This window comes from Equus przewalskii, chromosome 29 (assembly GCF_037783145.1).
Source record: "Equus przewalskii isolate Varuska chromosome 29, EquPr2, whole genome shotgun sequence".
NCBI classification, from domain to species: Eukaryota; Metazoa; Chordata; class Mammalia; order Perissodactyla; family Equidae; genus Equus; species Equus przewalskii.
This window is the reverse complement of record NC_091859.1, coordinates 12,736,225-12,763,614: the sequence shown is the minus strand read 5'-3', so window position 1 is coordinate 12,763,614 and position 27,390 is coordinate 12,736,225. Positions and strand designations below refer to the sequence as shown.

Sequence of the window (27,390 nt, the reverse complement as noted above, 5' to 3'; positions counted from 1 at the left end):
AGGAAAAGTGAGAGCACTTGTCACGTGCAGATGACTGCCTTTTCCTACTGCCAAGGGAAGCAAATGGAAGGAAGGGGATGGGCCTGATTAATAAAAATTTAGGGCAGCAGAGGTAGAGGAGGTCAGAGAGTTATCCAAAAAACTGTTATGATCTAGTATTTGGGCAAAACTGAACACTTAAAGAGGATCATAACATTCCTTAACAGAGCTTCTATTGGGTATACAAAGACTTCACGATAAGAACTCTTAAAAACAGACATCTCATCGAGAGTGAACCCTAATGTCCTAACGTAAACTATGGACTGTGGGTGATTATAATGTGTCAATGTAGGTTCATCAATTGTAACAAATGTACTACTGTGGTGGGGGATGTTGATAATGAGGGAGGCTATGCATGTTGCGGTGGGCAGGAGGTAAATATGGAAATCTGTGCACCTTCTTAATGTTGCTGTGAACCTAAAACTGCTCTAAACAAAGTCTTTAATAAAAATAAACAAGTAACAGACATCTGCTACACCTATAATTGGTAGTAGGGTACAATAGAGAGAGAGAGGAAGAAAGATCATGCACCTGTGACAGCTCTACAGCTTGCACTGGGCTACACACTTAGAGGATATTCAAGTATGAGCCTAATTTTCAAGAAGCTTCCACCAAACCAGGAAATAAGTCTCATGCAATGAGACAATAAAATCATGCTGGAAAGTAGTAGGTGATTAAATATGAAAACAAAACCACATAGCAGTGGGGAAAGAGGACTGTCTTGCGATATGAAATTTGGAAAAGTAAATTCTGACATCAGCTCTGCAATAGCTAGTTAGCTGACACTGCCGAGTTCACCTGAATTCTTTAGGCCTCACCAAAAGATTTTAACCACACGATCTCTAAACGTTCTTCCACCTCTAAATTCCAGGACTTTAATTTTAAAGATTATCAGACTAGGATGAGAACAAATGTGTTCTCAGAGGATATTTAGAGAAAATGGAACTTGAAATGTGCTTTAAAGCAAAAGTAGGTTCCAAAAGGTGTCCAAGAAGGACCAGGAAGGCATCCAAACTTGGAAATAGTAACACAAAGTAAAGATTAAATATGGTGAGTGGCCTGGCGTGTCCATTGAACTGTGAGAACTCATCTGAGTGGAGTAGAAGGTTCAGTTCAGAGGCGGCAGCCAGATGAGATGAGCTCATGAGGTATTTTGAAAATCAGGTTGAGAATTTTGACAAGCATTTTTAAAAGACAATAGGAGAGACACAATTAGAGGATATCAGAGAAAGAATGGATGTTGAAGAAGTAGGTGGGAATGAAATGGAACAAAATGTTACAGGGAATCAAAATGATGCCTTAATGAACCAGGGTAGTGGCCAAAAGGAGTAGCTGGTCAAATAGTTTGTTTTGAATAAAAATATAATTATGTCAAATCAGGTAGAGATGTACTGGTTCAAGCTGCTCCTGAGGCAAAAAGAAAGCAAGAAATTTAAGCTGTTCTGTGCTTATTTTGTAAACAAAGAGTCGACTCTTGTAATCAGTTGCACTTCTGTTCCCCATATCCTGTGCCCATATACAAAAGCAGGCCTGCAACAACCATAATTATTTGCATTTTCTGAATGTTTGCAATTAATGTTCATTTTTCTAACAAAAAAAATAAAAGCAGCTATAAAAAGTGATTAACATAGGCACCAATTAAAATGTTGAAGTACGTGAGGCTGTTGGTAGCCATATCATTATGGGGGAAATGTTTTGCCCTGTAATTAACAGTCAGTTTTTAAATCTTCAAGTTGCGGATAGCTTCAAGTATGAAAGGATCACATTGTACAAACCGGGGAAAGGAAAAGGGGAAGGTTCTCGCCATTATGCCACAGATATTGATAAAGTTTGGACCACTTAGCGACAGTTCAGTGAAAAAGTCATGTTGATGTATATAGCTTGTGGAAGCAAAAAGAAACAAGCAATAGAGGAGATAAAATTAATCTTACGCAGAGGAGCTGAGAAAATTTAAGAATTTAGCACTCCCTCTACGTGAAAAATTGCTAAGCTAAAATTGGTTGGTGTCAGTTGCCTTCTGTAGACAGGAAGCAACAAGGTACTGAAGTTGTTGCATGTTGTTTAGTTAAATACAGGGAAGGGTTCATTTGCTCTATGGATTGTTTCCGAATACAGGAAAGAAATAGAAAACACGGGAAAGTTATGCAATGAGTTTTCATAGTCATGTTTAGAGACAGCAAAGTAAGTCATCTCTGAGATGTGTACCTGTCAAATGGAATAACAGTGTCAGAGATTTGGGTGAGAAATCAATCAGGAGCCTGTCTAAAAAAGAGTGACAGAGGGCCAGCCCCATGCACTCTGCCTCAGCGACCCCTGGTTTCGCCAGTTCGGATACTGGTCACAGACCTGGCACAGCTCATCAGGCGTCCCGCATAGCACAACCAGAGGCACTCACAACTAGAATATATAACTATGTACTGGGGGGATTTGGGAAAGAAAAAAAAAGATTGGCAACAGTTGTTAGCTCAGGTGCGAATCTTTACAAAAAAAAAGAAGTGACAAATTGTAAAGAACTAGAAATTACTATTGAATACATTATATTCAAAATGCTTCCCTCTAAGAAATTATGATAAATAATTCATGTTGCTCTTATATACTCATTATAAAAAATCTAAATAATGCAAAAAAGAATAAGTTTAATTAAATTCAATAAAATTAATTAAACTATAAGAAAACCACACAGACTATCACTATCCAGAAATAACCTAATAAGAAATAACCTAGTAAATGAATTAGCTGATTATAAATACGGTTTTATTTATTTACTAGACACAAAATCTTTCAGTTTTATTGAGATACACTCAACATACGATAAGCTGCACGTGTTTAAGATGTACAATGTGATGAGTTTGATACATGAAGACACAGATGAAATTGTCACCACAACCAAGATAATGACATACTGGAAAACTTTTGGGGATACTGGATATGTTCATTATATTGATTGTGCATTTAATAGACGCTTAAAATTTTTTGTGTAAACGTTAGCTCAATTGGTCATCCTAAAAACACTCTAAGGTTGGTATTATTTTTATCCCCACTTAAAAATAAGAAAACTAGGCATAAATGGGTTAAGTAAATTCCCAAGGTCATACAACCAGTAAGCGTCAATCTGAATTTAAACCTAGGTATCCTGGAATATGAATTATCCATTCAAATATAACATCCGTATGTATATACTGATACAAGTGGTAGAAAGATAGAATTTATTTTGAAGAAATTAAATCACATTAAAATTATATTTTAAATTAAAAGTAGTCTATTTTATTTTACTTGGATTTAATAAAATATAAATGGAAGTGAAAACGAAGGAATCATTGAACTTTAAATAAATTTTTCTTCACCGCTAAAGATATCATTTCTACAAGATCCTTTAAGTTTAAAAAAATAAATTCTTATAAACAGTAACAGAATAAAGGGAAATTGTGTCTCTACATTGGTTTATTTAACATCCCTTAAGAGCTTAAGACTAAGATATTATTTAACTTTAATGGAAAGACCATGTAAGATATTGGTTGGGCATACTGTTCCCCGCTGGGAAGGTTTTTCTCTGGAAGTGAGTTTGTGAGATTAAGAGAGAGAGACAGAGAGAGAGAGAGAATGTGACATGATACATAGGGAGAGGTTCTTAAGTGTAAGTCAGTGGTTGAAACCAGGAACAATTTTGCCCCCCAGGGAACATTTAGCAGTGTCTGGAGACACTTGTGGTTATCATAACTTGGGGAGAGGGATGGCCTCTAGTGGGCAGAAGGCAGGGATGCTGCCAAACATCCTACAGGGCACAGGACCGCCTCCTTCCAATAACAAAGAATTATTTGGCCCCCAAAGCTGAGTATGTCCTGAGGGAGGAGAAGTCATGAGTGAGTCAAAGCCATGGACAAAACAAGAGAGCGGACACTTAGGTTGTAGAAGCAGTAACAGTAAAAGCCAAAACAGAGGGTTGCTTAGCGTGTTGCCCACAGTGGCAGAGATCTTGTAGGGAACCATGGAAAGCTACTTTTGAGAAGAAAACAGGGATTGACACAGTAGAATCAAGTCTCCAAAACTATGCTGGACCTCGATTCACTTTTGAGTTTCTCCCCAAGGCCTGCCAAGACATGCTTCTTGCTCCGCTTCCAGTTGAACCTGAGAAATAAACTCTTCTCACCTGCTATACGCTAAGCTTGCCTTTTATTTTTTTGAAAACTGCAAGAGCCTAAAAGAATCCCCAAGTTTGATCATTTATATATTATAGTCCTGTAATCTTCAGTATTTAATATACATATAACTTCTAATAAAATATTTCACCCAAATCATTCATTCATTTCACCAAAATGTATTTAAGTTGTTTTCCACATATATTGTTGTTCTCCTATACAACCTGTTCTCTCATGGTAAAATTATAGTACTGGCACTGTCTGCTCCTTAACCAGGATCTTCAATAACGATTGAGTTAAAATAATTAAGATTATTTAGTATTAAGATAAAGAATGTTTATCATCTTTCCTACTATTATTTTAATATTAAAGAACGAAACAAAAAAAGTCATATAAGAAAACTCTTCACACTTCAAAAAAAATTATTACTTTCTGGATATAAAATATAATATAGTATAGTGTTTAACATAAGATTACAACAAAAATCTATACTTTTAATATTGTATCATTTTTATAATATTTTTGAAAGCCTACTATAAAATTTCACGATTTTGGTAGATTAAATGCTTAAACATTCTCAGTTTGCCCTTTAGAGAGGTCTGCCTAATTCTTTCATATTTGTTTATGATCAACAACTATGATATAGTTATTTCAAATCCATCTGAAATTATAATTTGGCATGACATTATTACAAATTGCATTTCATTAATAAATATAACAAAGCCCGGTATGGGATGGAGTCTCAATTATAATCTGCCACTTATTAAATGCATGAACATGATAAAATTTTATAATCTCTATAAATCTCAAGATTTATCTTCCATAAAATAGGAATCCCAGGGCCTATGTCATAGTTGTTAAGATAAAGTGAGGTAACACAAGCAAAATATTGAGCACAGTTATTGACAAATGTTAAGTGCTCATAAATGTCATCAATTATTATTGTTGTTGGTACTTGTGTTATCATGACATGAGCAAAATAATTTTTATTTAGTCTAAAGTTCGTTCAATGCAATGACAATAGCCATAAAACTGTTTATTTGGGACTACAACTAATTTATTGTAATTTTCTAAATCTATAGCTTATTTTAAATTTGATTCGTCATGTAAACTGGGTAAAAACTTTCCAAATTTAAAATATGTGACCTGGTTTTAAATATCATTCCATTTACCTGGTGGAAGCTTGGGAAATGGAAGACCAAGCAAGACTCGATTCTGACAACCTTTCTGTTTAGTCTGACAGCAGAGAAGAATTCGAAGCACGAAAGTGCAATTCTTCATGATGGTGGAGTCCAATTCCATTTCCATATGACAGATAAAGGTGAAAAAGCAGTTGTCTCTAAAATTAACTTTTTCACAGTAAAGTGTTTATGAAGGTAATTTCTCCAAACACTGTGACAAATGAATAAGTCACTGCCACTGATTACTACACTGCAGACAGAGAATAAGCACAAATTGCTGCTAAGAGAAGACTTAAAAAACATTGAAGTTAATTGTCATAGCAATGCCAACCCATGGGCTGAGCTGGACTTCCAATTTTAGAGAATAAATAAAAGTCTGAGTAATACTAGGATGTCAGCAGGGACCATAGATATAGCTCTAAATATATCCAAAAGAAATGTGGGGGATGGAGAGTTGAAGAGAGGCCTACGTTAGTTTAGGCCTAATTTGAGAGTTAAAGAATGAAGTTATTAGAGAAGCTTTTTCATTTCTTTGTGGCTTCATTCTTTTGGGGTCCGTTTTTGTGACCTATAGAACCACAAAGAGAATTAAATACATTTTTCTATGATTTTAACCAGAGGATTGTGGCTTATTCAGATTATTTGGCAAGTCAGAAAGAAAGAAAGGAATTCTAGCTATTATGTTTTTGGACTACTATTCCAGTATGTTACAGATGAGTGATTTTTTTTTTGTTACAAGAACTCAGTTTCTTCTCAGTGGAAGAAAATTGTTCAGTGTATTCAAAGTAATTGTCAGGCAATTATGTAATTTAAAATCTTTTAGAAAGTGCTTTCCTGAACAATTTAACAATTTAGGAGTAAACCTGATTTTCAAACTCCAGATTAAATTGTTAAAGTTCTAAAGGATTTTAGTCGACCTAGAAAGATAGTATAATTTCTCTTTATTTGCAGTAGAGGTCTTTTAAGAATGGTAGATTTTGTACACTGATCCCGCTATGTTCTGTAGGATTAACTTGACATGTCAAGTTGGGGCCAAACCCAGCTACCCAGGGCCCCTGTGTATTTCTGTGCTTAAAGACCTAACCTTGTAAGCATATGTGCTATGTGTGTGATTTTGGCTATCCAGAAGGAAAGAAAGAATAGTATTTTGAGTATTTCAAAGAGAGGAAAAATGATTTTAATTTGTGTTTATATCTAGTATTTGTTTTTAATTTATAGCCTATTCAATATTTAATCATTCAAGTACTTTTTTGTTTTTGCTGAGGAAGATTCATTCATTCCTGTGCTAACATCTGTTGCCAATCTTCTTCTTTTCCTGCCTGAGGAAGATTATCCCTGAGCTAACATCCATCCAAATCTTCCTCTACTTTGTATGTAGGTCGCCGCTACAGTATGGCTGATGAGTGGCATAGGTCTGCACCCAGGATCCGAACACACTAACCCTGGCCGCCCAAGCAGAATGGGCCGAACTTAACCACTATGCCTCGGGGCCAGCCCCATCATTCAAGTGTTTTTGAGCCCCTAGTATATGATCCATCATCTCTAGTATTTTATATTCTAATCATCAATGGGAAAAACACATACACAATACAAAAAACATCTATTAACAATATGCTGAAACACAGTCATTTACAAAGTGCAATAGTAATTTTGAAGACGGAACCATTAAGTCTTTCTAGTAGAAGAAACGGTGTCTTAGGAAAGATGAATTCAATTTTTGTCTGATTAGAAATACGAATCTTTCAGACATGTAAGAGGGGAGAAACACATTCAACTCACTGAAAAGAACTTGATTCATGCATTCATGCCCAAATATTTTTTGACCACTTACCATAAGGCAAGCACTGTTCTCAGTGCAGGGATCCAACACTAAACAAAATAAAATCCTTGACCTCAAGGAACTTAAATTCTAGTGGCAGGGAAAAAAAAGGAGCTAATAAAAACATAAAATGTTAGTTGATGAGAAGTGCCATGAAGCACCAAGTAAAAGAAAACAGTAAGAGAATACCAAGTGTCATCGAGAGGACTGCATTTTAGACAGAGTAGCCAAGGAAGGCCTCTCTTATAGGTAACATTTGAGAAGATGCTGAAAGAGAGCAATCTCTGGGTAGATAGTATTTGTGGGAGAAATGCACCCCGGAAAGAGAAAGGGGTGAGTGGAAAGACCCAGAAGTGGGACCATGTTTAGGCATGTTTGAGGAACAGATTGTACAAAATAATGAAGAAGACTGTAAAAGTTTAGTCTGGCTGAGGAGGGCCCAAGGGAGACTGAAGGTAAGGTTAGTAAAGGAAATTTCAGGAAGATTGTGTAGCATCTCCTAAGTTTAGCTAGGAAAGGGATATGATCTTTGTCTTAGAAAGAAAACTGGTGATAATGCAGGCAACCAATCCATTTGAAGTGGAGAGACCAAGTGTGAACCTAGTAAAATGGTCCAGGTAAAAGAAGATGAGATCCTGAAGAGGCCATGGGATGGAGAGAGATTTAGGATAATCATGAAGAATAGTCATGAATTGGACTTGTAGAATGAAGGAGAAGGAAGATCCAAAGAGGTTCTAAAATTTTTAGCTTACACAAGTAGGCGAGTGATGCTATTTGCAAAAGTGTGGGTTACTGGAGGAGGTTCATATGTGGCCAGAAAAGAATGAACCTCATTGCACAGAGTGTTTGTGGGACCTAAAGACACTCAGAAAGAGCTATTCACTAGGCAACGGAATGACTGCAATTAAAAATAAAAGACTGAATGCTTATTTTTAAAAATCAGGACAAGAGATATAAACAAATCTGAAGAAATACAAATGACCAATAAATAAATAAAAGTCTTATCCTATTCGTATACTCTCAGCCCCAGTTGGCCCTGGGTCTGGGCGGGACTGCGAGGTTGAAGGGCTGGGATGGAGCTGCCACATTCTCTCACTGCACATTCTCAGTTCATGCTGGATCCAGACCTTTTCTCTTTCTGCCACTGGAATTTCCATCTCTCTAAGACCCACATGTTGATATAGAGGTATCTAGCATTTCTCCAGTATTCTATTATTTGCCTCTCCATCCACGACTCAGTACAAGAAAGGAAGAGATTCTTCTACCTAGGATCCACCCTCCTAGGAGAGCAGAGGAGACAGGGATTATAAATGCTTATACTGTAAAAGTTTTGCCCCTCCCGGAAGGCAAAGCCCCATCAGAGGATGGTATAGAGACAGTATCTTTGATGCAAACACAGAGAAGATAAATGAGCTATATTTTAAGTACTGCTTTTAGAGGCATCTTGTACCGTTCAAGAGTTCTTAGATTATTTTTCTTTGGACTATTTGCCCTTAAATATGCAACTACCGCCTGAACTTCTCTTTTCAATTAGATTCTTGGAAACTGAATAAATGCAAATAGTAACTTATAGTGATAGCACTTTGATTCTGGATCTTTGGTGAGGTTTACTTTGAAACCCCTTCAGGATACTCAGCTGATAGGTGTTTTTTTTTTTTTGGAAGATTAGCCCTGAGCTAACATCTGCTGCCAATCCTCCTCTTTTTGCTGAGGAAGACTGGCCCTGAGCTCACATCCGTGACTATCTTCCTTTACTTTATATGCGGGACGCCTACCACAGCATGGCTTGCCAAGCAGTGCCATGTCCGCACCCAGGATCCGAACTGGCAAACCCAGGGCCACCGAAGTGCAACATGAGTACTTAACTGCTGTGCCACCGGGCTGGCCCCTCAGCTGACAGCTTTTGACTTAGTTCATTAGATTGGAATGCCACAGAATAAGTCAGAGACACAGAAGAGAATCACTTTATAAAGCAATTATGCACTTTAAAATAGCATGAGAATCATTTGTGTAAGTGAAAAATAAGAAGACGGCAACCATTTTGTGTTCTTTCCAGAAATGAGTTATGATCAAATTCATTTGCCTGATTTTGCTCAACATACTTGCTGTGTCACAGTATTCAAGGGGTAACTGTGCCATCAGGATTGTTAAAAATCTATTCACATCATTTTCCCGAAAGGTTCTCCTATGCCAAGCTTTCTTCCATTTTCTGTGTATTATTTATCTTGCTATTTGTTTGCTGTCCCTTTAAGAAATTAATTCATTTGACTGCTTTAGGAAAGGAAAGCAGTAAGTAGGCTAAAGCAGCAGCGGCACTATTAGCAGCAATACTGTTTAGCTTCACATTTTCCAAATTTGAATTCAGATAAAGGTCACATCTGAGAATTGTAAGAGCAAAGCTTCCTTTAAGAAAAGTCGGAATGCATTTTTATATAAACATATGATTAAAACACACATAATTATAGACTCCCATGAAACACCTGAAAATCACAGAACTCTGTTGAGAAAAGGAAGCAGAATACCCAGTACATCTCAATTCCTCTTTTGCTGCAGCATGAGGTCAGTGGCTTGCTTTCACAGACAGTATTTTTCCAGCAGCTTCGAGAGAGACTCAGGGTGGCGGTGGAGGGATGGGCAGGCTCAGAACCTGTAGGGTGGAGGGGGTGAGACCACAACATGTGCAGCTTGATGAAAAATCTCTCCCTTTCCCTCATGGCTGTACTGATGCGGTCATTTCATTTATTTTATATAAATTTGTCCAGCACAGTGCTTGCTATGTAGTTGATGCTGAATAAATGTCAAATGAATATATTAAATTATATTAAATATATTAAATTTGATTAAATATATTTGGCAGACCAATATAATTGAGGATTTTGGTAAGTATATCTATAGTAAATATAATATAGAGATAAATCTATAATATAGATATTGATCCTAATACATAGATAGATATTATTTTTCTTACTTCCTGGTAGCAGCCAACAACTTTAATTTCTGAATCTTTGCTACATCAATTCTAATTTGAGCTAGATTCTTATATACTAAGAAAGTTTTGCATTGGAATTTAGCCAACATAGTCCCATAAATCATTACAGAATCCACAAATTTTCCCTCACTCAAATTAGAGTGAAATCAATTTATTACACCAAAACATTTGAGTCTATTCTTTATTGCATTTGTTAAGCATTTTTCCTTGTTTATATCTGCCTTTCCCCTCCTTATACCATTCCTCAATGCTTTCTCTGTTAAAGTAAGGTGGAATGTAAGGCAGGTTTGCTGAATTTAATTAATGCAAAGGAAATAGTTATCCTAGCAAGAGAAACAAAGTAAAAGCTTTCAGAGTTTCCTCTACTAGTGAATGAGACTTTCATTGCAAGGTGTAGATAGAGGCTGGAATCATGAAGGAGGAAAGAAATCCATTCATAGATAAATTACTTGGAAATAATTTTTAAACTATTGAATTATTTAAGTAAAAGTTTAAGAATCTATTTATAACTCCAATTATAATATTCATCCATTTTTGAAATTTCCAATTCAAAAAAGTATAGCAACAGTTGAAATTTCTAGCATGATTAAGGATTTGGATACATTGAATGATTGAGTATATATGAATGATAATATTCAAATAATCAGAATACATCATATATACTATTAAACCTTAATAAACTTAAATTTATACTTTTTTAAATCAGAGGGCACTTTACGGTCTTTCAAGTTTTAAGACCATACATACACATAAAATCAGATCTTATTTTTCTGCACTTGAAATGAAGAATATTTAAAATCCATGAAAGCCTAAAATTTTAGAATTAGTTGGAGCCTGAACTTTCGTTTAATTCAAACCTCTTATTTTATGGACTAAAAAGTGCCCTGAGAAGTGATAAAGTCAAAAAGTCAGTTAAGTCAGAAGAGAGTTGTTATCAGGAGATTAAAGAAATGGAATTAGTATTCCCCAAACTGGTTTGCAGATAGTGATTAGGTGTGCTGTGAAAGAGAATCACAATGCAACAAGCGCAAAGGATTTACAGTCGTGTTTGGATTTATACCTCATCTCCATCACATTTCAACTTTGTGAGCTTGGGTAAATAACATAATATTTTTTAAATATTGGTTTCTGTTATCAGTGTATTTTTATAGCCTATTTTAGAAACTTGAGGCAGTTTAGAAAAAAATATGTAATAATGAGAGCACTTTTCCCCTAACTTCTTTAGTTTGAAAAATCTCCAACCTAGAAAATAGTCAAAGGACTCTCACACGCCTTTAATCTAGATTCACCAATAAGTTAAAAATTTGCTTCAGAGATACAATTGTAAATAAGGTAAAAGTATACATAAAGACATAGAACTATAGACATAGTTGTAGACATAGATATAGACACAGATATAGATTTGTTTCATTTTCCAGAAAAATCTGAGAGTAAATTGCATACACAATGAGACTTTATCCCTAATCACTTAAGTGTCATAATACTTTACCCATCATATCCTAAGGACAAGGACGTTGTCCTACATAACCACGATAACATTATCACACTCAAGAAATTGATCACTCATGCAATAATAATCTTCTTACATAAAACATCTCCCCAGTTGCTCAACAATGCAGTTTAACTTAAAGAAAAAGAATTACATCTAGTTGTCTTGTATTTTTAGCTCATTTCATCTGGAATAACTCATTTAATATTTTCTGGCATTCACATTTTGTTGGAATCTAGGCCAGTTGTGTCACAGAATATCTTGTAGGTTTGTCTAATTGTTTATTTATAGTTAGATTCAGGTTAAATATTTATGTCCACAATCTTATTTTTAGGTGATTCGTCCCTCCTCCTGAATCATCTCAGAAGGCATATAATTTAGGTTTGATGATACTAAGCTTAATCACTTGGTAAAGGTGATGCCTACTAGATTTTTCCATTGCAAGGTACTTTTTGCTTTTGTAATTCATATGTAAGCCGTAGCGATATTTTCTGATCATGTGAACATCATGTTCACAAACAACCCTAAAACAAAGTGTTTTAATATATATTAATGATCCTTGTCTGTAAATCATTTATTAAATTGATGGTCACAAAGTGCTGATTTTCTATCTTTCCTATCATTTCATCTAATTTGTTAGATTATATGAGTCTGTAATTCATTCTTTTCATTATTCTTTTGATTTTCAAACCGTCCCACATTTGGACAGTGAGAGTCGATCAGAATGGCACCTCTGTCCTTTTCACATGACGCCATTAGTCTAAGTTCTTCTTTGGTTTCTGGCACAAAAATATGTTTCAGATTCACCTTATCCTTTTTCTGCCTCAAACTTGAAATCCTTGATTTCTTTATGCTGCACTGGATCGTTCAAATGGATGTGGTTTTTAGAAACCAAGATCCAGGGGCTGGGGGTGTTCTTTGCTGCTTAGATTTTATTGCTTTTACATTTTTTTGTGGATAGAGCTATGAGCTATCTCTATATAGAATTATGAAACATATAAAATTATGAAATATATAAAATTATAAATATATATGAAAGTGAGTTCATATTTATTGCTCCAATTAGAATCCACCATCACGAATTTTCTTCTCAAACTCCCCATTCCAAATTTGGATCTCTCTTTTCCCACAGTGAAAATGCTGGTTGACAACAGCATCCATGTATTTTCTCATTTGCTCTATCCTACAATTCACCAGAAATTGCTTAAAAATCGTTACACCAATGCCATTACCAACAACAAACCTTCTAAGTAAGCTTCAATATTTCTTTGAAGGAGTCTGTGTGTGTGTGTGTGTGTGTGTGTGTGTGTGTGTGTGTTCGCGCGCGCACGTATAATCAAATTACTCTGTTCAAAATCTGGGTCAATTATCTTGGTCTATTATCTGGGTCTATTTTCTTCTGAATGGTTATGTTATCAGTTTGATATAAGGTTTTGTTCGTTTGTTTTTAATTTTGGGATTTGCTTTGTTTATCCCTTTAAATTAGTTTTTTAAAACAATTTGGAAAATTTTTGCATAATTCAAAATCAAAACTTCATTAAAAGGTAAATTCTAAGAAGTCTCATCTCCTTTCCCTTTCATTCTTCTCCTGGCAAATAGTTCAGTCATTTCTGGTTCATCCTGCCAGGATTTCCCTTTTCCAATAACAAGAGCCAGGGTTAGTTAGTTGCCTGATGCTTGGTAAGTTACACATTTATTTGTGTATTTGTTTTAATTTTTAAAAGATACTCATCTTATTATGAAAATTATATTAGATCTATATAACAAACTAAATAGTCTCTAAACAAGGCAAATGTAAGTAACAATAAAAGTATATTAAAGTGAAAAGATGAGAATAAATTGTTATGAAATTTGCATCCTAAGACAGTATTCTAAGAAATATGTTTCATGTACTCATTTACACAACCACAGCAAGCTTTCTTACACAATCACATTTCTATCTTTTGATAAAACGTTTTGGCACGTCTGAAGCAATGCCAACAAACTCAGTTTGAAAGCTAATAGTCTAAACAACTATTTTAATTCAAACAGCTACTGAATAATTATTTTATTCCTACGATTTATGAATTTTAATGTTCCTCAAATTTTAGTAGGCAGTAAGTTTCCTCATCACAGAGATATTGATTTACATAATTTTTTTGATTTCTTACTGGGCCCAGTATAATTATGCATATCTAGAAAATGCTTTTAAAGATATTTGAAGAATGAATAATGAATTCTTCATAGAATTCTACATGAATTAATGAATTCTACATAGAAGTCTGTCAAAGGCTGCAGAATTTACATTCTTTAATAAATTATTATGTATATGCATATATAATGACATCTTCTACTTTAAAAGTTACTAATTATTTCCATTATAATTTACGTAATTACTCAGAGTCCTTGGAAGATTTTGTGAGGTAATTTTCTAAATTGATGTTCATTTGAATTATTCAGTTTCCTGACTGACTTGCTGGTTTTGTCTGTTACCTTGGCCCCTAGTAGACAGCCTTATAAAAATAAACTCAGAAATTTGTGTGAACTTTCAAAGTATTAGTGAATTATTTCAGAATTAAATTCCTTTAGAATACGGAAAAATGTGCATTTTCTCACAGATTTTCTAAATCTAAATTTCTAAAGAAATTTGTTTATTATTAGCCACAAGATGGTGCTGTTTTCCCACCAGCAAGCCTATAAATTGTCGTGTGGGATATATATATTTTCAGCTATAAAATGCAGTATATAGGACAGCAGGGAAAATAGTTTCCCATTTGAACTGAAATCATAAAAATGCTTTTAAAACTGTTCTTAATGTCTGCCTTCCCCAAACACTCTTTTATTAGAATGTAAGGCTATTTCCTAACGCTGTAGCTTCATATACCCAACTAACTACTCAATGTTCCATATAAACATGTAAGTCTCAAATTCAACATATCCAGAACTAAACCCTCAATCTTCTTCATCACCCTCACCCAAACCTGTTTCACCCAGCTGCTGGGTCTTTCCTGTTGCTTGGGCCAAAAACCTTGGAATCATTTTCACTCCTCTGTTTTTTTCGTTTCCCCCTCTCTCCCGTCTTTTCTCTCCCCTTTTGTTCCGTCTCTCCATTCAAATCTGTTGTAATTTGAATCCTGTTGACTCTACTTGCAAAGTATTTCCAGAATCTAATCACTTCTCATCACCCCTACTGCTATTATCCTATACTTGGCCAGCATCACCTCTCAACTGATCTCCTTCCTTCAGTCCTTGCTTCCCTACAGTTTGTTCTTGACCTAGCAGCTAGTTATTCTTTCTAGCGATGCTGCTCAAACCCTGTAAAGGCTCCCCATTACACTCAGAGTCAACATCTTGGTTCCCTGTAACTCCTCGGGCCTCACTTCTACCATTCTCCCTCCTCTTACCCAGCTTACGCCACAGTGGCCTTCTTGTTTTTCTGCACACAGGGGAGACACATCCCAGTTTTGAATCTCTGCTCTGCTCTTTCCCTTTACTTTGAATGCTGTTCCACAAATTATTACTTGGCTACTGCCCACTCTTTCAAGGTTTTGCTCAAATGACACCTTCTCAATGTTACCTAACCTGTCCCATCTACATTTCAGTACCTCTGTGCCACTTATTTTCTATCACACTATGTAGATTACTTGTAACTGTTAATATCTGTTTCCCTCATTCCATGCGTGTAGAGGTTTGTTTCACAGATTTAAACCAACGGTCTGAAACAATGTCTTTAGTAGGTGCTCAATAAATACTTGAATATATTCTATTCTAGGCATTAATAATTAGTATTCAATCGAAACAAATTTGATTTGCAGTTTACAGAGAATTTTGCATAGAGAAATATGAAAAAAACTAAATAAGATGTCAATTATATTGTATAATTGGCATCAATCTTAATTCAAAGTATATTTACTTACATCCCATAATATAAAACATATTTTCAATAAATGGCTAAACAATAAGCAAAATAGGCATCGCTAAAGTTTGCAAAGCTCACTTGACGTTACATGCTATGATTTGATGTAAAGCTTTCTTCTGAAGAGAGGGGATTAGGATGACGCAATGAGCCATATTTCGTTTCCTAGAATGTATATTTCTATAACATAAATGTATCTGTTGCATAAATGCACACACACTTTTATATTCGAACTCAGTTTTTGGTTTTATGTGAGAACATTTTAATGTGGCTTCTATGCTTAGTCTGTGTATGTGTAATTGTGGTGGACTCAGCTGTGGCTGAGAGAATCTGTTTGTCTGGTTCAGTAAGACATCCCTGTGAAAGGCTGAGCCAGGATATGCAGATTTCTAACATTTACACCAAAATGGGGTCAGGGATTTCAAACCAGAATAACTATGGTCACACTCATTTCTGTCATAGTCTTTTCGATATGATTTGAAGCTGAAACTGTATGTTCCACCAGTTTGACTATTTTTCTTAGTTTTACTAACTACTTTGGCTAAACATACTTGTTATTAGTAAGTTATTTGACTAAATTGAAAAATAAGTAGTCGGTAAACTCTAAAATTAGTTAAAATGTCAAAACTGATTATGTAGACATGTGCAAGTCTCCATATAAAAATCTATGTCCCCTTTTCCATGAATAGTCACGTGGGTTCCCACAGCATGGACACTTTGTAACACTGTCCCTCCATTGCCATAAGCATGGTCACAGCCCCACTATGATCACTATCATGCTCCATTTCAGGTATTTTCAAAAGTACAGTGATTGAATGATTTTATCAAGGATTGTTAGTTCAGAATTTTTGTATACATGTGGCACTTACATTTTTAACCTTGAAAGTTATTTAAAGAAGTGTAAAATCTAAAAAAAAAAGCCCAAAACTAAAGTTTATTTTATTTCTGCTTTCTAACCGTCTATGCTTCTAGTTTACAAATTTCAAGCTTTCAAATTTATCAGTCAGAAGAGAGAGAAAGAGAAGAAGGAAGGAAAGATGAAAGAAGGAAGGAAGGACAGATGGAAGGAAGGTCTTAAATAATTTAGCAATGTTACCGCCGGATGATGGTTAGCACTCAACTAATAAAGTTAATTCAAGGCACTTTACCTTTTAGATAGTATTCTCTGATCAAGTCCTGTTGTTTTATAGGAATGAGCTATCTACTTACCTATTTATAATCACATATGTAATTCCTCATTCTAACACCTGAAATAAACATTACCTCATATAAGCATTTATCTAATAATAAAATTTTTTAGTTCGTGCCACATCTACTTTGCCTCTTTTTCCTTTGCATGAAAGAAGAGTTTCAAGACTCCTGCATTTATGCAGGGCCACGTGTCAAGTATTGGTCAAATGGCTGTGAGGAGGGGGCCACCCTGTGGCTCAGTGGTTAAGTTTTCACGCTCCGCTTCAGTGGCCCAGGGTTCCCCGGTTTGGATCCCGGGCATGGACCTAACACCACTCATCAGGCCATGCTGAGGCAGCGTTCCATGTAGAAGAACTAGAATGACATACAACTAGGATATATAACTATGTACTCAGGCTTTGGGGAGGAAAAATTTTAAAAAGAGGAATATTGGCAACAGATGTTAGCTCAGGACAAATCTTCAAAAAAATAAAAACGAAATAAAACGACTGTGAGCAGAAGTGGCTCTTGTCATTTCCAGTCCAGACCTTTTAAGAGTGGCTGTGAGTTCCCTATGCCCTCTCTCTTTCCTTATTGCCATGACCCTGGAAACCATGCTTTGAGATGGTATGTCCCAACACAGCGGAACTTCAGTTCCCCTGAGGTCCCTGAGTAACCTTCTGGAGCGATTACTCCCACTGATCTCACTAGACATGTGTTAACATTTGGGAGATAGATTTTTAATGCAGCTTACTCTAGGCCAATCCTGAGTAATAAACCAGTAAAGTATAATTGTAAGGTTAGGCTTTATTTCTAATAAAGTCAAGATAAAACTTGCTATTTTATCACTATTTATCCCATAGCTATTAATATTTTCACATATTATCTTATTCTGATAAATTTTCGTACCATAGTTCCTCTTGAAGCAGGCACCTTAATGTAAATTATTCAGTGAACAAATGCACAGTACCTCCGATCATCCAAGTTATGTTATAGGACTGGGAGAATAAACAAGCACGGTCCCTACTCCAACTGAGTTTAGAATCTTTGGGGGAGACAGCTGACAAATAAGAAGATATATCAACTTAATCGTGACAAATGTCATGGAAGGCAGTAAAGGGGTGTGACTTAATCTGGGAATTTATGGAGGGCTGGAAGAGGAGACTTGAGTAAGAGCTGATACTTGATGTTCAAGGCTGGGATCAAGAGCAATTATGGAGGACTTGACCTTTGCAAAGATGGCCATCTTCCTAAAGAAATATATCTAAAATTACATCACTGTCTGGATCCTAAGAACATAGATAAATTTATAAGCAACATTTTAATTGCCAACAACTTGGTCCGGGGAATGAGTACTTAAACTTAACATTTTAGTAGAGAAAAAAAGCTTATTTTCCTGCCTGTAAATAGAAGTCTAAAGCTGGAAACAAGCATGAGCACAGAAAATTAATCCTCTCCCACCAACTGAAAAAAAGTCAAGAAACTGCACATTTGGCAGGAAAATTCTAAACAGCCCACAAGTGCCAATATCAGAAGAACAATCTTTACACTATGTAGAAAATTGCTAGCTAATCCTTCTCCAAAAATTTAATTTTATAAAATGAAAGCAAGTTCTATGTTTTAGCTATAGTAAACGAGTATATGGCTCTCTCAGATTGTTGGAAAATGTAAACGAGATTTCAAACAAATTATTTCAAACAGATTTAAACTACAATCTTCCTAATATACTACTTAATCTCTTGCATTTATAGAGTGATTTAGGCTTTCCAAAGCATTTTTATACACATTATCTCATTTGATTCTAATAGATGAAATGTACATAATTATATATAAAAATGTAAAACCTATGACAACTCCACAACCCTCAAAATTAAATGTGAGTTGAAAATAAACCCAGTCTGTCTGGGGCTAGAATAAGTAAAATGAAATCAGATTTAAGATAGTATTAAATGGCAAAAGACAATGTACAAAGCAAAGAAAATAAGAATCGGGAAGAGGCTTTACAGATCTACTCCAAACTCCTCAATTATAATAATAATTGTAATAAGTTCATACGGTTTATAAAGCATTTTTTAAAAATATACATGAGACTTTTAGGTCACAGGTCATAAGTGGTACATTGACCTGTGACAATCCTTTTTCTGTGTCTGTATCCTACAAGGAAATGACACTTTATAGCAAGGCTTTCTCCCTTTTGTCTATAAACTGTCATCTAAATGCACTGAAATCTGTAAGTCCTTAATTAAAACAGGGTGATCCAATGATATTTTAAATTTAGGAGCAGATGTTACCTTACCATCAACTCTTGCTGAGATTTCACTGCAATAATTCTCCTGAAACTGATCACTCTGATTTTCCCCTTGACTCCTTCATTTGATTTCCAACACAGCAGTTGGAGTGATCCTGCTAAGATATATACAAGACGTGTTGCCTCGCTCTACCCCTGACATCTACTGCTCTCCCTGTCTTGCTCATTCCTAACCATGGGGACCTCATTACTATTCCCTTGCAGTGCCTTAAGGACAGGACTGGCTACGTAAGTTGTGGAGCCCCTTGTTCAGAATTTATTAAGAATTTCACAATGGTGTGGCTCTTGTGCACAGGATCATGTGCACAGGTTGCACACCAACGCATCAAGCCCTCCTAAGGGATTTGAATTTACTGGGCCTTCTGCCAGGACACTCTTCTCCCAGATACCTGCACTCTAAACTACTCCCTATACCCCTCTTTCCTCCACCTCTATTGCCTAAGCCTTCAGTCCTTCCTTTAAATGCCACATTCTCAAGCCTTTCTGCCCACCTTATTAAACTCGTAATCTTCACACATGCACTCTTCCATTCTCCTCATTATTTTTGCCCATAGCTCATATGCTATCTAGCACATGACATATTTTACTTATTCAACCCGTTTAACTTCTGTCTTCCCTTATTAAAATGCAAGTTTCCAGAGAGAACTTTGTTATTTTTTACTTTCATTGCTGTATCCCCTGCACTTAGAACAGTTGCCGGTACTCAGTAAATATGTTGGATGAATAAATGAGAATATGATTGGCTTTCAGCAATGAAATGCTAAAGAACATAGCAAGATTCTCAGGAATTACTGTGGAGCAGTCTGAGGTAGCAGGATATGTACTCCAGATACGTCATTGACTGAAATCTGTTAGCAGAATTGTGGCCCTAAAGAGCTGAATCAGAAAATCTCAGGTGAACCGTGGTTGCTGGGACACTAACCTCTGTCCTCCACCCTCCACTAGCAGAATGTGCCCTCCTCCCTCGGCTCCCTTCCGCCAGCCTGGTGCAGTGAGATCTGAAACCTTTAACATTCCCTTGCCTCAGATCTTCACCTTCCATCCCTTCAGGTAAGTTTGGCTGGTAGGCAGCAGTAAGTAAATTAACTGTTTTTCTAATATTTATTTTTGGTAAGTCTGTTTTCTCTCTAAATGTCCACTTATTTAGAAGATAAACTGCTCTCTATACCACGTGTTAAAAAACAAAATTCATATGGTAAATTTGAAGATTTAATTGTTTTTATTAAATGATTCATGAATCAGGCAGCATCTCATCTGGCAAGCAGAGAAATACTCCAAGGGGTTACACAACAGGGGAAGGCTTTTATAGTAAGGAGGGTGGGACAAGGAAAGGAAGTCATAAGCAAGGAAAAAATGAAAGTTCACTGGAGGAAAGTAAAAGTTCAGGTGACAACAGCTTCTCATTAGCTGAGCTGCACCCTTTTCCATTGGCTGGGCTTGTTGATGGGCAATAAAGAAGTCTTCCTTCCTCCTGCTGGAGCAGCAAATTAGTTGCACTTCCTGTTTGAGAGTGCCAAGAACCTCTCTTCCAGTTGAGCTCAGTAACTGACACTTAGTCTCTCTGTAACTTCTACACGTTAATCCTAGATCAGCTCTCTGGGCCATCCGTTAGATGGAAATACAAATCTCTGGAGACAGTTGTCTTCCTAGAGTCTAATTAATCTTGTTTTATTTTTGAGTTAAATAGAAGTTAAGATCATCATCTGAGAGAAGATTATTGGAGGACTGTGCAGAGGGGAAAATGTGCGCTGTAACGCTCTGAGAGAAAGAGTAGGAAAGAAAATATACTAAAAGTATAATGGGATGGTTTGTCAGTGTGAAGTGTGCATATTATGTGTTTTTTAAGACCTCTCACGTCTTTTCAGCCATCTTCTCTTTCAGAGCCTCAGTCGACTTGTTCAAATTCTTTTATCTGAACTTTCTGGAAATTCTATTTTCTAAAATCGAATGTTCATTTCTTGCTAGGACTTCTTTGGCTAGAGTCAACTTATATGATATGGTAATTTTCCCTTAAGATTCTACTAAATTCTACTTTACCAGACAGCTCTTATTGTACAAAATGAGTTCAGAGGCAGATTGATGTAGAGAAAGTTTATGAGCTTGGATGCTCAGCAAATTTGTATTTCCAGCCCAGGTCTGCCTTCAGACAGTAGATTGCTCATTTCTTGCTTATCTAATCTAATAAATTGAAAAGATATTTATTCAAGGAATATTTGTTGAGTGTCTTACTATGTGCCTGTCACCATTCTTGACACTAGGGATAGAGCTGTAAACAAGATAGGCAAAATCACATAGGGCCACACAATTTGCTTATAATTAATTTCTTAATTTATATTTTGCTCTAACCTAATCTATTGCATTTCTTCTTGTAACAGGAAAAAGTAGATCAAATATAGATAATAGAAATAAAAAACATATCATCCGTGAATTGCTAGCAGGCAAACATCTAGAATGGAGCTTACATTCTAGTTGGTATAGACAAACAGTAAAAAGCAGACAAGAAAATTTCAGACAGTTGTCAGTGCTGAAAACAAATAAAACTGAGACGGTGATGGAGAATGAGATTAATGAGGGAGATTGGCTAGCTTTTGGAGATGCTATGAAGATTAAATATACTCATATGGTAAGAGAAATGGGTATTGAGCAGAATGCCTGGAAAACTTTCAAGAAATATTTTGATGACCAGCAACTTCCTATAGAAAGTATATCTCTTTGGTGTCTATTTATGATTAATGTTTCCCAGAGGGAAACCACATAATCACTCTGGCGATTTTCTTGTGGATGAGTCATATATTTAGGGTGAAGAAAAACCAGTGAGACCAAAGAGCTGAAGACAAACTACTAAAAGGTCCTTTCATCACTCACAGCACATCCTTTTCCCCAAAATCTTTGGAGAACTATTACATACATATATTCCACTTTTACATTTTGCTTATCATTAGAATGAGAGTTCATAGAGAGTAGAGAATATAGAAGCCACTTTGATGTCGTCAAAATGAACTTAGAAATTCACAGTTAGAGCCCAAACTGAGACTCTTTTATAGATGAAATAAATTTAGGAAAAAATGTCACAATGGTTGAACAGAAATGTGAAATACTTCAAATAAAAAGCATCTCAAGAACCCCAAGCACTTACTCATGCCCTGAACTTCATAAAGCATGAAGTTTATTGGTCTAAACTTTTTTCTCTTCTGAAGTACACCATTTTGCCTTACCAAAAGGGGATTATCAAGATAAGGTTGAAAGCCCACCTGGACTAGGCTGAACTGAGAAGTCACCTGATCAGGAATTTTTAATCCATAAAGCTAGCATTTTCAGATAAGTAGGAGTGAGGTGTTGAAGGATATAAGCAAGACCCATAAAAACACATTATCTTATAGCTAAATATATAGTTTTCTTCCCAAAACAAACAATTTACTTGCTGACCTGAAGTCAAATGAAATATGCTTTGATGATATTTAGGTCAAACAATAAAAAATTGAAGTTCGATCACAAGAAAATATTTTGGACTACTTTCCACATCCCTACACTTCCACCTAAGGAAAGAAATAGACTTTTTTCATAATGTTATTTTTTCTTTCAATATAATATCTATCAAGCATATAGACATTCATATCACCATCATTACCAATTAGCATTTGCTAAATTTCCACCAAGATTAATCCTAGTTCATAATAGTATCGAAGAGGAAAAATCTTACTCTTTCAGGAAAGAGAAGAATATCTTCATAATCTTGAAGTTGGCAAAATTTTGCTAAATGAACCCAAAATATGTTAGTCATAAAGGGGAAAAATGGAAAAGCTGAAGTACATTAAAATTAAAAATTTCTTTTCTCCAAAACATACCATTAAGAAAATGTTGAGGGGGCCGGCCCACTGGCATAGCAGTTAAGTTCACGTGCTCTGCTTTGGTGGCCTGGGGTTCACCAGTTCAGATCTTGGGTGTGGACCTACTCACTGCTTATCAAGCCTTGCTGTGGCAGGCATCATACATATAAAACAGAGGAAGATGGGCACAAATGTTAGCTCAAGGCCAGTCTTCCTCAGCAAAAAGAGGAAGATTGGCGATGGATGTTAGCTCAGGGCTAAACTTCCTCAAAAGAAAAAAAAAAAGAAAATGTTGAGGAATAAGGCAAAGCACAATAATGGGATAATGTGCTTATAGATGAAGATACACATTCTAGAACAGCACGGTATAATAGAACTGTTTGCAGTGTCCATAATTCAGCTGTCCAATATGGTAGCAATTAATTCGAAGTGAATACTGAACACTTGACGTGTGACTAGTGTGATTGAGGAATCAAATTTTTATTTAATTTTAATTATTTAAAATTTAAATGTAAATATTCACATCTGACTATTGGCTACCATATTGGGCAATGCATTTCTAGAGGGTTTCGGAGACTTATTTATAGTTGCTTGGATGGTTGGAACCCAGGCCTCCTGACTCTAAATTCACTGCTCTTGTGTGAAACAAGCCAGTTTTGATGGTCACAATGGAAGACTTACACACATTACTAGAAATAAGTTTGTATTTTACTCATTTTATTTTTTGTTATAGCTCTATTTATGTTGATTACTTTTACTCATTTTACTCAATCAGTTGGCACATGTGATAGTTATTGAGATAGCTAAAAGAAATTTTTCAGGAAATTTTTTCATCAAATGTTATCAAATTTATAAATTTTACTTCCTCAAAGAGGCATCATGAAATAGTGAGAAGAAAAAAGTAAATTGAAGATCAAACCTTGCAGGGTTTTTTTTAAGGTCTGGTTAAAATTTGTTGGGGGTTTTTTGGTTTGTTTTTTGTTTTAAATCTGTTCAAGCTAGTGGAAGCCACTTCACAAATAAGCTTGGTAAACAAATTTATTTAGTGTGATTTGAGAGACACCAGAAAGAAATTCTGTCATAAAATCTCCTTCCACCAAGCAGGGATCACTGTCGTTGATCCTCATCGTAAGTCTTTATTTGCACCATCATTGACATTTAATAAACAGCAATTAGATTCCTCCGTTTCAGCACTAAACACCTATTTTCTTTTTTCAATCAAAACATTGCTAGCATTAGGAAGGCTGGGCAATCTGTCTTGAGAGGTAGAGAGAAATAACCCTGTAGGAGTTAAGATCACAGGGAAAATAAAGATTTTAGCAGGAATATGAAATTAGAGAAAGGGATGACTCAGAAAAATAAATCTGGAGGAATCTGTACAGCCATGAAGAAAATATGCTTTTGCAGAAAACAGGATAAAAGAAGTTCAGATCAATATTTCTTTTTCATTCAAAAGTAAGGGTGGCATCAGGTGACATGTAGACTTTCACTTTGCTGTACTTTTTGTTCTGATACTTATCACAACTGTAATTATAAAATTATTTGAATGTTTCAAATTAGACTTTGTCTCTTCCACCAAACTCTAAGTTCCATGAGGACAAGGCTCCTGTCACTTTTGTTCATTGTTAAAATATTATCATTAAAACAATTCCTATCATGCAGTAGGTATTCAACAAATATTTGTTGATGAATGAATGAACGGATGAACAAACGAATGATTGTTCCAACTAGACTGCAGAGATCTTAGGGCAACGTGTCTTCCGATCTTGTCACCTCCTTCTATCAGTGCCATACAAATACAGTTAGGTTATTAAAGTGCTTATTCTTGATGACAATAGCTACCATCTATTGAGAAGTAAGCATACGCCAGATTGTTAAGTGCTTCGTATGTTTGTTACAACTTAATATCCAAAATTACCCTCGGTTATAGACTACTATTCCCATTTTACAAATTAGGTAGTAGAAATACAGAGATATTAAATTACCCAACATCACACAATCTATAAATAGTAACATCAGCATTATTCCCAAGTCTGTTTAATACCTGTCCTTTCGTTTTCTCAACTATACTGCATGTGATTTGGAGACAAGGTCAGGGAAAGAGAAGACAGTTATCAATGAAAAACAATATCACCTACTTCACAATTTTGCAAATATCTGGCTTTGGTTAGTGATAAAATGTGTAGGGTTGGGTAGGAGCATATAACTAGGTCCTCGAGGCAGCAAAAGTTTGGCACTGATGCATGCACCACCTATAGTAGTAATGCTGCGTGTTTTTATAGCCAAGAAAGACTCGAAATGGGATTTGCACAGCAGATACACAGAAAGACACAAATTAATGCTAGAAGGAGGAAGAAAAAAACAACAACCCAGTAAGCTAAAAATTCAAGTACATATAGAACAGGAACTTTGCACCTCATTGGAATCTAAATCTCTATATCAGATTTCCTATTTACAGTCGATGGCTCATATATCACATAATAGCTGAATATTATTGAACTGAAATGAATGTACCATATAGTCCCCAAAATTCCAGTTCCAGAAATAACCAGGATAGTTTGTAAGAGCTGTTAATGACGGGCCATAACCAAGGACTGCTATTAAGTGAAATCATGTTTTTCTGGAATTTTGAAAGATATTTGGGACAAGAGATATCTTCCTCAAAAGTGAAAGGTGTTGGGGAAAAAAAAAAACAAGCTGATTGTAGACAAATTTGTGGTCATTTGGCTATTTGATTCATACACTGAGGACGAAATATTTTATTCTCAAGAAATTATAGTTTGCCAGCATAGGTTAAAGTCTTTCCATATCTCAAAAGTTTCTACATGTTCTCTGTGATGTGGAATTATTATTGACCACTCACCAGGCAGTAAAAGTATAGTCTGAGTGGCATTTGACACTGTCAATTCGTAATCTTATTAAAAGAGTAGTAGTTTTGAATTAATCTACCCTCAAAGTATTTTAAAAATTAGATTTTATTTCCCATCTGTGAGTCGTCTTCAGTATTATGGCCTTTGTGCGCCACCCAGTGGGGAAACGCATATCTTCTGCACAGCTTGAAAATGGTAATTTTCCTTAAAGTCCAAGACTCGTTGCATAAATATACAACCTCCTGAGCATCTGGATGAAATCTCATAATGGGAGAACTCAGATGTTTCACTTTCTTCCGCAGCCCGGGAAGCCAGTAGGACACTGTGTGGCACCCTCCATGCACTTCTGCACACAGCCATATGGTTAGAATCAGTGGGTTCACCCAGCGCCAGTTTACAAAGAAAAACACGCGAGCAATCAGAGCAGCTCTGGGTTTCATAGCCTGCCTTTGTACAGGGAGCTTTTTACACCTCATGGAAAAGGTAAGTTGGGCAAGGGCTAATATTTTTCTCCCCAGTTAAGGCAGCGGGACTGCAGCTAAAGCGATGTCAGAGTTTCCATCTCAGCTCCTTATTTTCAATGCTTTAGCCCTCTGCCGTAAACATTAACTCTATGAAAAAAATAAAATACATACTCAGTTATATTGCATCTCAGGTAGGGGAAATTCTGATTAAATAAATGGTCTTGAAAAGAAATTAGATGGAGCCTCATAAAATTCCATTTTTAGAGGAAGTAGGACAAACAGAAAGGGAGATAAAGGATTTTTTTTTTTTTCTAAATTACAATGTGTTTTCTTTCAAACGTCCTGGAAGAAAACAGCGGAAGGAGTCAGAATATAGAGAATTGGTCCAGCCCTATTAGACTTGATTCCTGCCTATAAGAGCATATCTAGTCATTCAGATGATTATAATGCTACACAAGGACTTTACTCTGTGGAAATCAGCTCAAAGCGGCATTCTCCAGTTCTATCCTCCTAATTGACACAAACAAGTAATTTAGAAAATATGTTTGAACAAACAAGCAAACGCCCCCCTCAGCCTGTCTGGTGGCACTTCCGCTCTCCCAGTCACGGCCCAGGCACATTGAGGTTTCTGTGGTAAGGCCTCTCCCCTTGCAGTACCTGTTACCATGATAGAAAAGCACTTCAGTCTTCCTTGCGGTCAGAAAAGTTCCAGTTCTGCGTACTCAATTCATTTGGGGAAATTTTTTTTAAAAGATGGAGAAAACTCAGCTGGCTGATCCAGGCCAGAGTTCTCGTCTGCCTGATGTGCAATTCTCTGTGTAAAAGGGAAAGGGGGGAGGGCCTCAGATCTCTCACTCTAGAGGTAAAGAGAAAGAAAAAGAAGAAAGAAAACCTGTGAATTTAGTATTAGACAAAAAAAATTGTGTGTTTTTGGCATGGAAACTGCCCTTTAACTTGTGAAAACGTTTCTTACTAGTCTGTAAAAGAAACAGATCAGTTATTTTGATGGGAAGATTTATAGAGAGGGCTTACTTGATATTCTGGGGGGGATTTATTTCAACTTTTATTTAAAAAGAGAGACTATTTGTCATACATTAAACTTATTTCAGAGTATCAGGGCCATGCCACAAGCAGACAAAAATGATTACATTCTAAGAAATAGTGTCTAACTTGCTACCCAGTCCCACCTCAACCACAAGAATA

The 27,390-nt window shown here is 35.9% G+C and overlaps 1 long non-coding RNA gene across 1 annotated transcript in view; it reads left to right on the top strand.

Moving 5' to 3' along the window:
- LOC139080297 (uncharacterized) overlaps positions 1 to 27,107 on the top strand; it is a 32,770-nt gene extending 5,663 nt beyond the window's left edge. Inside the window, exons 3-4 of the long non-coding RNA XR_011534692.1 lie at positions 19,972 to 20,076; positions 26,026 to 27,107. This is a non-coding gene — a long non-coding RNA (uncharacterized lncRNA). The remainder of the gene's footprint in view (positions 1 to 19,971; positions 20,077 to 26,025) is intronic.
- Positions 27,108 to 27,390: the final 283 nt, after the last annotated feature.